The sequence below is a fragment of the Pagrus major genome, chromosome 7 (genome assembly GCF_040436345.1).
Source record: "Pagrus major chromosome 7, Pma_NU_1.0".
In the NCBI taxonomy this organism is placed as follows: Eukaryota; Metazoa; Chordata; class Actinopteri; order Spariformes; family Sparidae; genus Pagrus; species Pagrus major.
The window spans coordinates 15,706,229-15,716,510 of NC_133221.1; positions in this window are offsets into that span (position 1 = coordinate 15,706,229).

Consider the following 10,282-nt stretch of genomic DNA (forward strand, 5'->3'; position numbering starts at 1 on the left):
CTTGGGGAGTAGTACTGTATGTAGTGTTTATGGATGTACATTGTTGTCAACAATATATATTCTCCTATAAAGACGTATTATTACTGTGTTTTACTATATTGTCATTTGTTGTTTATTGACCAGCTTCCACTTATACGTGACCACAGGGGGAGTTATAAGTTGTTGACTCATGTAAATAAATGCTTATCTGCATACAACTTCAATATAGTGTGCTATGAACCGTTCATTAAATGTTTATACTGTATAATGTCTAAACATACTCTAACAGGGGAAGTTAAAGTAAAGTGTTTCCTATTTCACCACATGTTATTGTGTATGTATGTATTACACAGTGATGTACTGTGCACAATTTGCTCCTTTGCACCAACAGACACAGTGTGAATAGCAGATGGATCACATTGCTTTTTAACCGTGACATCACAGATGCTGCTGTGGACATTGAAAAAAAAAGTGATGTATGCAGTAGATGTGATTTCTCTGTAATTTTCATACTGTGAGGAAAGAATTCTCTGAGCTTTGTTCAAGCATTTCGTACTTTTTTGTTGGGGTTTTTTTTTTGAAAAATGTAATAAATTATGTGAAACTGAACAGCTTCCAGTTGTCTTCTCTTGAGACAACGAGAAAAGCAGCAGGAGATGAGAGATGAATGAGCACATACAGCTTTATTCAAGATGAATATTATGAAGCCCTTGCATCGTGAAAAAAAAGGACATTTTAAGACAAATCACCCTTTAACTTGTTCTCTACACTGAAGGATGTTTTCTCCCCTTGGCCCCGAACACAACACAATACAGGGAATTCAAAGAATGCTGTTTATGAGAGACCAAAAGCATTTAATTGACTTCCAGAGTCCTGTGTCTCCATAAACACATAGCTCTATCTACCCCACACACTGTTTTCATTATGGTCCATGTACTAAAGTAAGAATGCATTTGAAGGAAGAAAACACTCAGAAGAAGAGGTCAGATGAGACTTTCATGAACACATTAAATACTGCTTAAGGTCTGAGACTACTTGAGGAGAAATATGTCTATGTCACTTTACTTCAAGTTCAGTTTACCTTTTTATTTGATCATTTAGTGTAAGGAGAAAGATTAATACGTGCAAAACTACATGTTGGAAAAAGTTAAGGAGCGAAGCATTGAGTATGACGCATGCATGGATTCCCTTTGTTTCCTTTATTGGCTTTCACCAAGTGCTTTTCTAAACACATAGCGCGTGTTTTGCAGGCCTCTCCTCTGTTTAATGGAGAGAGCCCATCAGCCCTGTCACGTAAAAACCTCATACTTCCAGGTTTTCTTGCTTTAAGCAGTTAGACGATTATATTTTCTTCTATGGATTTACACAATTCTCCAACCTGTTTAGATTAGAAGTTATTATGTGTTGTTCAAAATCTTTGGGTCCCTTATTTCCTGAAAAGCTTCCCTTCTGGAGAAGTTTTCACAGTGTTAAGATGAAACAAAGCGAAGCTCACCAACACGTCTTGTTTAGATTGGGCTATGTCTGGTATGGCTGACTGCACAGAGCTTACTTTATACCACCCACTTGCATGGTTTTAACTCATTTTAGTGTTCCAATGCATGGTCTAATGACTTTAATGTAACTGGTTGATTGATGGCAGAAAAGCCCTGGTTCATTTAGCCTGTGATGGATGAAGTCCAGAGCGGAGGTCTGATGGTGACAGTTCAAAACAGTCGTAATCTCCTGTCAGTCACACAGCCTCCACTCTGTTACACAACAGCTGCCATTTAACTATGTTTAGCTAATATTTACACTGCATGCACATGACGGACAGCTGGTGTAAAAATGAGTGAATGTGAGTCAGGATATGTGGTACTTCATGTTGTTTCTGTGACACCTCATCATTACTAAACAGGTGGTGTAAACACAGAATCATTGCTGTATAGTGGCTTGATCTGGCGATAAAGATGTTAAAGTGCCCTTTTTAGCGACTTGAGCTTAACTTGAGATTAAAGCGCCGTTGCTTCTTCAATGTTTTCTTCTCTAATACACTGGTTTCAAACCTTTTTGACTTGTGACCCCTTAAAACGATAGAATGTCGACTCGTGACGCCTGAACACAGATTGCATGTGTCTTTTAGCTGTGACCTGTTACTAAAGGAATACTAGAGTAAAGACTTAATATAATTTAATGTGGTTTAAATGTCGGTGTCCATTTGAATGCCAAACATCATAAAATATTGTTGGCTGACAAAATATTTAGCCGCAAAAAAGACTCAAAACTGCTTTTACAGGACTTTGTGATGATGGGACTGTTTTCTGATAGAAGCCACAATACCAAATCTTCAACGGGAGAACGTAACTGAATACAGTATACTCGTAAGTGTTCTTGTTGTTTAAGCTAACTTCTTGTCCGTTTTTGCAGTTGCCGATCCCTCCCTCACTCGTATGTCACCACATTTGCACGACTCCTTTGTGTTTGTGAGGCGGCTCTCTTTGCCTCGTTCTTTTCTTCATGTGTTTCCTTCGCTTGTCTTAGAGGTTGCCGGTAAACAGGAGGATCCCGCTCTCTGCGCGCTCTGTCCTGATTGGATAAAGTGGGCAGGGATCACAAGTCTCAACAAAAGGCACATTAAACCTAAAAAACAGAAAGTCAGATAATCATCTCCTCATTCATAATCATCTAACGACCCCTCAGATTTATCTTTTGAATTAAGGTAAAAAAAAAAAAAAAAAAAACCTCTTCACTGCTTCTGCATTGTTTCAAACATTAATCTAATGGGTGCAACAACTTGGTTCCTCCTATACACCTTGTCGTGTCATGTTATAAGGAGTTACAGTGGTTCATTTGAAATCTGATATGTGAGCAGACCAGAGCAGTAAGCTGAATGATCCACATAATGGTCTCCTTCACTGAGGGGCTCAAGAAACCAAAACGAAGACTTGGCTTTAATAGTCAGAGCCGGTTAACTGTAGGGAAACAGCAGCTTAGAGCATTTAAGTTGTGTGTGGGCCTCCTGTCAATCACACTGACAATTTCCCTTAATAGTGAGGACTCAATGGCCAAGGACTTTAGAGATGATGAAGTATTCCAACTATCTGCAATGGTTACTAATGTAAACCAGGGGGAAGGGGTTCACAGCTAAGTCTTGCAGGCCAAGAGGCTTTTCTTTCTGTTCCCTCACGTGTGGATAAAAGCACCGTTGAGTGAACAAAAGCAGCCAGACTTTACTGGTTTGTAGGCTGATTACTGGGACTCAGGCAGTTAGGGAACAGTAGCATTACGATGGAGAAATCCTTGAATACCCACATGCTGAGGCTGCGAGTCCTTGAATATGTTTTTTTTTTAGGACACAGCCCCGACAGTTGGACGAAGTAGTAGTACACCAGGAAAAAAGTATTGGCATGAAGTCTACTCAACTAACAGCACCGATTATGACTTTTTTCACTGTTACATTGCAGTCATGTTGTGTTTTAACCCAACAGAAATTGCTTTTTAATCAAGGTCATAACATCTTGATGACGCTAAGAACAACCACAAGGCCTGGTCAGATAACAAATCTGATGTCAGACACCCGTGTCTCTGTCTCTGAGGTTATTTGACATTAAAACAAAATGATATCTGTCTGCACAGACAGCATCTTCAAACATCCATCTATGACCTCAAAACCAGAACATCTGATGATGTATTGCGGTTGATAGAGGCACAGCTGTCATCTTCTCAGTCAAGGTAAGACTGCAGGAGAATATCACATGTAACTTCAAGATATAGACTAATCTTTGTTCTTAAGACTTTAGACATATGTATTGCAAAAATGTAGAAAAACCAACTACCAAGCTCTTTTGTTGAGACACAAAAACATCAGTATCAATCCGGGTTAGGCACAAAAGTTATGACAAAAGAGAAATGAGAACATAATTATGGTGGAGTAAAGCAAAATGAACCCTTAATAATTGAACAACAGTGCCATCTTGTGGTCATTTGGTGTAGTTGGCAAACATGTATAGTGTACAAAGGGTACAAAAGTCTGTGTGTGTGTGTCTGTATGTCTTTATGTATTTGTCCTTTGCATATCTCGCAAACTGTTCACCTGATCTGCTTCACACTTGGTGGGTGTATTACTGGGAACTCGAGGATGTACGAGTGAGATCAGGGGTGGGGTTAAGGCCAACCTTTAGACCTCAACAATGGGGAAGGATTTTGAAACCAAAGCGGGGTTCTGGTGGTCCAACTCTCGATAGGGATTATCACGGTGAAACCCTTGTGAATGAAAATCTGAAATGCGTTTAAATATTCTTTCTCCTCTCCATTTCTCTGTCTGTCTGTCACTCATTGAGGATGACGAGGCGCAGTGGTACAGCAGACAACACGCTGTTCAAAATGTTCTCAGAATAATTTTAGCGTAAAAAAATATACATGAACACATTATTTCAGCTGGGGGTCGACTGATATGTTTTTTTCAGGGCTGATTCCAATACTGATGATTAGTAATCCAGGAGACCGATAATTGATAACTGGAACTGATATACATTTACAGGAAAAATATAAAAATAAAAATAAAAATCTTATTCTCAAAGTCGAATGTAACCAACAACAATTTACTCAAGTACTGTGCTTATGCGTATTTTGGAGGTATGGAGGCCTCAGTATTTCCATGTTCTGCTACTTAACACTTTCACTCCACTGCATTCATTCAATTTAGCTACTAATTACTTTGCAAATTCAGATTATTCAGTGCTGATTGGCTATTACTCATCACATCAGTGTTGTGGACACTGAGACTATGGAGCAGTGACCATTGAGGTAAAACAAAACAGGACATTGTCTGATCACTAGTGAGATCCTGCGAAGATAAATCCTTACAGGAACCTGTTTTTACTGATATGGCAGGCTTGCAGAATGTTTGGCTTCATCAAAAAATATTACACAGTTCTTGGTTTTTGCTTATGTAAAAGATCTCAGATCTCACTAGTGATTAGAGAGTTTCCTTGTTCCATGTCCTATTTTCTGTGTTGGCTGCTTTGCATTAGGCTGTGGTTTTTAGTTTTTGCATATGTTATTTAAAAAGATGGGCAGCATACTGGCTGGGAAAAAATCATCTCAGAGAAGCAGGAAAATTTGAGTTTATTATCGGGATATTCAGCATTTTTCTGATTATCGGCATCAGTGTTTTCTGTGTCTGATTACAAAGAAAATAAATACATTCAAAAAGCAGTACTTTGGCTCTCACGGTACACATGGCAACTTTTTCCTCACTCCAGTCGAGGGTCTAAGGACAGCAGATGTCATTCACTGTACAGAGTATTGCCCACTGAGGCGACATGATTGTGATTTTGCACTATAAATAAAACTGATTTGATTTGATTACACTACAGCAGCAGATGCTATGGGTAAAGATCTGATGCAGATGGATTGCAGTGCAGCCCTAAAGCTCCTAACACCGGAGAGAGTAGAGGAAGACCATTACTATAATATGGTCGACCATAATTATACAGGATTTTGAAACTAAAGCAGGATTCTGGTGGTCCAACTCCTGAAAAAATTTCAGATTCAACGATTGTGTTTCTTGCGTTCTGGTGGCATTTACACAATGAAAATAACAAAAGAAAATACTTAGAAAACAACGCAGCATAATTGCCCTCTGGCATAAACTTGTGTAAATCTGTGGCACAAAGTAATGTTTATCAATTTTCATTCATTCATTTTTTTGCACCTGCCCTTTAGAGAGTCTGTGCATGCCACTGCCGTATGTTTCAGCCTCTGATGGGGATTAACATGGTGCAACCCTTGTGAATGACAGAAAAATCTGAAATGCGTTTAAATATTCTTTCTCCTCTCCATTTTTCTGTCTGTCTCTCACTCACTGAAGATGACGAGGCACAGTGGTTCAGCAGACAACACGCTGTTCAGTGCCAGAAACAGGTTATGATAACTAAAAAGAGAAACTGTGTGAATAATTGAGAGTCTTGTTTCAAAATAGCTTCAAAATTTTCTCAGAATATTTTTAAGGGTAGTGTGAAAAAATATACATGAACACATTATTGCAGCTGGGGGTCGACTGATATGTTTTTTTCAGGGCTGATCCAATACTAATGATTAGTAATCCAGGAGACCAATAATTGATAACTGGGACCAATATACATTTACAGGAAAAATATAAAAATAAAAATAAAATAAAAATCTTATTCTCAAAGTCGAATGTAACCAACAACAATTTACTCAAGTACTGTACTTATGCGCATTTTGGAGGTATGGAGGCCTCAGTATTTCCATGTTCTGCTACTGATCAATTTAGCTACTAATTACTTTGCAAATTCAGCTTATTCAGTGCTGATTGGCTATTACTCATCACATCAGTGTTGTGGACACTGAGACCATGGAGCGGTGACCACTGAGGTAAAACAAAACAGGACATTGTCTGATCACTAGTGAGATCCTGCGAAGATAAATCCTTACAGGAACCTGTTTTTACTGATATGGCAGGCTTGCAGAATGTTTGGCTTCATGAAAAAATATTACACAGCTCTTGGTTTTTGCTTATGTAAAAGATCTCAGATCTCACTAGTGATTAGAGAGTTTCCTCGTTCCATGTCCTATTTTCTGTGTTGGCTGCTTTGCATTAGGCTGTGGTTTTTAGTTTTTGCATATGTTATTTAAAAAGATGGGCAGCATACTTGCTGGGAAAAAATCATCTCAGAGAGGCAGGAAAATTTTAGTTTATTATCAGGATATTCAGCATTTTTCTGATTATCGGCATCAGTGTTTTCTGTGTCTGATTACAAAGAAAATAAATACATTCAAAAAGCAGTACTTTGGCTCTCACGGTACACATGGCAACTTTTTCCTCACTCCAATCGAGGGTCTAAGGACAGCAGATGTCATTCACTGTACAGAGTATTGCCCACTGAGGCGACATGATTGTGATTTTGCACTATAAATAAAACTGATTTGATTTGATTACACTACAGCAGCAGATGCTATGGGTAAAGATCTGATGCAGATGGATTGCAGTGCAGCCCTAAAGCTCCTAACACCGGAGAGAGTAGAGGAAGACCATTACTATAATATGGTCGACCATAATTATACAGGATTTTGAAACTAAAGCAGGATTCTGGTGGTCCAACTCCTGAAAAAATTTCAGATTCAACGATTGTGTTTCTTGCGTTCTGGTGGTATTTACACAATGAAAATAACAAAAGAAAATGTAAAATGCAACAGCATTTTATTAATGTCAAATAATTTTAATTTTGAATACTTAGAAAACAACGCAGCATAATTGCCCTCTGGCACAAAGTAATATTTATCAATTTTCATTTATTCATTTTTTTGCACCTGCCCTTTAGAGAGTCTGTGCATGCCACTGCCGTATGTTTCAGCCTCTGATGGGGATTAACATGGTGCAACCCTTGTGAATGACAGAAAAATCTGAAATGCGTTTAAATATTCTTTCTCCTCTCCATTTTTCTGTCATTCTCTCACTCACTGAAGATGACGAGGCACAGTGGTTCAGTAGACTTACTCCCTTACTTACATCGTTTATTTCTGTTGGCGGTAAAGATGATCAAAACAGACTAGCCGACAGCCTGCCATGAACGTGAGATGACGTTTCACGGCCAAATCAAATAACCAATCGGAGGAGAGCGACAGACAGCCCACACCGGCGCTGCTCACAAAACCCGCGACTTTTAAAAATGTCCAAAAGTACAGACGTGAGTGGGAAGAGGCACATCCTTGGCTGGACAGCGTCAGTGGAGATGTTTTCAAGGCAAATTGTAAAATATGTCGGCGAGGGTTTTCAGTGGCGCACGGTGGGCTGTCTGACATCAGACATCGGCAACAGGAGAGCAACACTGCAGACACGAAAGAACACAGAAGACCCGAGCGTCAGCGTCACAGTTCTTCATACCCCAATCATCTGAGACTGACACGGTATGGGACATTATGTTATGATTGATTTCCTATCTGGTTGTGCTTTTGCCAGAAGATGTCAGTGCATGGGCCTATTTTAGTAAACTAGTGTGGTTTGATTGATTGTTTAGGATGTTGAGTTTTTGAAGTCAAAAATTAGAAAGTAAATTTAGAAAGTAAAAAGTAAAATTAGAAAGTAAATTTAAAGTAAAAATGTTCAAAGAGAGTCCCTATAGTTATGCACTTAAAAAGTTACATTAAGTTCTCAGTTTATTTAGTTTATATTTTAAAAGTTCATTGTTGCACACTCCACACAAACAGATTTCACTCAAGATTTATTTAACTGCACTTTATAAGAGAATGTGTTCATTGGTAATAAAGCATTTCAAGCTTTAAGTGTGACTAATTGCTTTCTTGATCACCCCTTTACTAAAAACACCAGCACAAAATAAAACATACCACTGCTGCGGGCACCCCGCCCCACGGGAGTCGTGCCTGTGGTGGTCAACCCTGGTGACAGTTAACGGTGTGCAGTACTACCAGCAGTCACAGAATACAGCTAATGATTATAGCAATATGTTCAAAAGCAGACATGTCGTAAGCAATAAAACTGGGCTATAGTTGCCGTGATAACCTTAGACCTCACCGACTTGTGGCTAAATTGTGGCTGGAAAAGTGTTTAATCTCTGTGTCTTTGTCTTGCCTTTTCTTGCTAGGGCTAGCTTTACTAGCATCCTCGTTGTCTGCACAGGTTTCACCATGCCTTCTCACCAGGTGAACGATTTGTCGTGCTACCACTGTACTTAAACACTGTTCTACAGAGCTTACAGACTGCCTTATTTGCCTTATAAAATCAAAATCTCTTCCAAACTTTTGATTTTAGATTTGACAGTGTATTGTAAATTTTGTCGGCTTAGTCGGACATGTTGCTTTTGTTTTTACCTGGCAGGTAATGTTCCACTAATGTTACTGTGATGCATGTCACGAGAGTCTCGCACTGACATTTGGACTTTTACAAGAGTTTGAAGATGCTGTGAGGAAGTAGCATCATAGCAGCCTCACTCAACTGATTCATAGCTTTAAAATTGGGCCATTGACCAGTTCACAGTACATTTAGATTGACCCGTAGGTCCGCGTATCGGTGTAGGCGTATCTTTAACTTTAAAACCAATTTCGGATTAATATCAGTGAATTGTTGCACCCCTACTGTCCACCTTATCCAGTTTTGACCCCCTGTATCACTCAGCCCTGAGGTATGTGACTAATTCTAGCTTCAGGACCTATCACTGTACCTTATGCAGCATGGTGGGAGAATCATACCTCACTTTGCGTAGGCTACAACACTTGTACATCTTAATCTTCAAGATTATTTTAGCCACATTTTTCTCATTGCAAAATGTTTCTAATCTCAAATCACACAAATTGCTTCAGTTCATAGTGCCTTACTTATATGTCAGATTGGCAAATCAAGCCTGTCCTACTACAGTCCTTAGTGCTGGAATGATCTACAGGCCAAACTCTTGATCTTTACATATGCCTTAATATTGTTGCCTTCTCTACGCACTGTCTAATAAAATATATTGTAAGACTAACTGCTGCTATTGTGATTTGATTTGATGTTGTTGTTCGCTTGTCATTTCCTTGATGCTGTGATTTAGACCCTGGCTTGGTTAGGTCTCACTTGTAAAAGAGACTTCCTCATTAAGTGAAGGCTATACATATGGTATAAAGTACAATCAATCATGATTTGTGAGGTGAAGTGTGACAACACCAGTCACCAGGATAAAATGTTAGTAGCACACATATGTCCAAGGTTGTCATTCGTACTAAATGTGGCATATCATGTTCACATTAAATGTCTATTAGCCACCGACCAAAACCCGTCTATTTTTCATGGGAAGTCAGACCATCTCCATCCGGGATTGTGACGACCAAAATAGGTATTTTAAGACAAACTATTATTTTTTCCTAACCCTAACCAAGCATTTAACCAGAACTGTTAAGGTGGGGTTTTGTCTGGACCCAAAATGCAGAGGCTGGAAATCAGTTTAAAGGTATTTATTTTGCAACAGAGTTCTTGATGGATTAGAAGACAAGGAGGGCAGGCAGGCAGGCTGGGTTGTCTGGTGGTGACATAGAGGTATCACAGGTGAGCCAGTGGAGCTGAGCGGAGAGGCGCTGGAGGTTCTGCACACGAGGGAAAAAACACGAGCATTAGACTAGTAGGGGAAAAACACTTGAGCTCAAGCACAAGAAAAATCGCTACACAAGAAAAACTCTGAAATTACACAAATTTGAGAGACAGAACACTGGTTTAGTCACTATACAAGATGGAACAGTGGAGAAGAGACCGGGTTGATATAGCTGAGGTTGATGAGCTGATGATCTGCAGGTGCAGGTCTCTGTTGCCACA